Source organism: Arachis stenosperma, chromosome 6, assembly GCF_014773155.1.
Source record: "Arachis stenosperma cultivar V10309 chromosome 6, arast.V10309.gnm1.PFL2, whole genome shotgun sequence".
Lineage (NCBI taxonomy): Eukaryota > Viridiplantae > Streptophyta > Magnoliopsida > Fabales > Fabaceae > Arachis > Arachis stenosperma.
This window is the reverse complement of record NC_080382.1, coordinates 87,101,857-87,103,654: the sequence shown is the minus strand read 5'-3', so window position 1 is coordinate 87,103,654 and position 1,798 is coordinate 87,101,857. Positions and strand designations below refer to the sequence as shown.

Below are 1,798 nucleotides of genomic sequence, written 5' to 3'. Positions count from 1 at the left end.
TTCTCCTCTCCTTATAATTTGAACCCTCTCTCTTCCTCTGTGCTTGAATTCTTCTCATTCTCTCTCTACCTCATTCCTTTATTCTTCTTTTCTTCTGACACCTCAAGGAATCTCTATACTGTGACATAGAAAATTCCACTACTCCCTTTTGTTCTCTTTTTTTCGTATGAGCATAAACAGGGATAAAAATATTCTTGTTGAAGCTGATCCTGAACCTGAAAGGACTCTAAAGAAGAAGCTAAGAGAAGCTAAAGCACAACACTCGGGAGAGGACATTACAGAAAATTTTGAAAAAGAAGTAGACATGGAAGCCGAACCCAACAACAATGCCACAGATGCAAGGAAGATGCTTGGTGACTATACTGCACCAACATCTAACTTCTATGGAAGAAGCATCTTAATTCCTGCCATTGGAGCAAACAACTTTGAGCTTAAGCCTCAATTAGTTTCTCTAATGCAGCAGAATTGCAAGTTTTATGGACTTCCATCGGAAGATCCTCATCAGTTTTTAGCTAAGTTCTTGCAAATCTATGATACTATTAAGACCAATGAGGTTGATCCCGAAGTCTACAGACTTATGCTTTTCCCTTTTGATGTAAGAGACAGAGCTAGGATATGGTTGGACTCACAACCTAGAGAAAGCCTAAACTCTTGGGACAAGTTGGTCAATGCTTTTCTGACCAAATTCTTTCCACTTCAAATAATGAGCAAGCATAGAGTGGAAGTCCAAACCTTCAAACAGAAGGAAGGTGAAACCCTCTATGAAGCTTGGGAAAGATACAAGTAATTAATCAAAAGGTGTCCTTCTGACATGCTTCCAGAATGGAGCATCATATGTATATTCTATGATGGTCTGTCTAAATTGTCCAAGATGTCATTGGACCATTCTGCTGGTGGATCTCTTCATCTAAAAACACCTACAGAAGCCAGGAACTTATTGAGATGGTTGCAAATAACCAGTTCATGTACACTTTTGAAAGAAATTCTGTGAATAATGGGATGACTCAGAAGAAAAGAGTTCTTGAGATTGATACTCTTAATGCCATATTGGCTCAGAACAAAATATTGACTCAGCAAGTCAATATGATTTCTCAGAATCTGAGTGGATTGCAAGCTGCATCCGGCAGTGCTAAAGAAGCCTCCTCTGAAGGAGAAGCTTATGACCCAAAGAATCCTACAATGGAAGAGGTGAATTACATGGGAAAATCCTATGAAAACACCTATAATTCTTCATGGAGGAATCATCTAAATTTCTCATAGAAGGATCAACAGAAGCCTCAACAAGGCTTCAATAACAATAATGGTGGGAGAAATAAGTTTGGCAGTAGTAAACCTTTTCCATCATCATCTCAGCAACAGACAGAGAATTTTGAGAAGAGCCTCTCTGGCTTAGCAAACATAGTCTCTGATCTATCTAAAACCACTCTCAGTTTCATGAATGAAATAAGGTCCTCCATCAGAAATTTGGAGGCACAAGTAGGTCAGCTGAGTAAAAGAGTTACTGAAACTCCTCCTAGTACTCTCCCAATCAATACAGAAGAGAATCCAAAGAGAAAGTGCAAGTCCATAACTATAACCAAAATGGCCGAACATGGAGAGGGTGACAAGGCAGTGATTTTCAGTGAGGAAGACCTCAAAGGATGTCCATTGACCAATAAGGAGTCCCCTATTGAGGAACCAAAGGAATCTGAGGCTCATACAGAGACCATAGAGATTCCACTGAACTTACTTTTGCCATTCATGAGCTCTGATGAGTATCCTTCCTCTGAAGAGGATGAAGATATTGTTGAAGAGCAAG

The 1,798-nt window shown here is 39.5% G+C and overlaps 1 non-coding gene across 1 annotated transcript; it reads right to left on the bottom strand.

Annotated features, from left to right (window-relative positions):
- Window positions 1–709: 709 nt before the first annotated feature.
- LOC130937271 (small nucleolar RNA R71) lies at window positions 710–817 on the bottom strand. The gene has a single exon (XR_009068495.1). It is a non-coding gene; the product is annotated as a small nucleolar RNA R71 (small nucleolar RNA).
- Window positions 818–1,798: the final 981 nt, after the last annotated feature.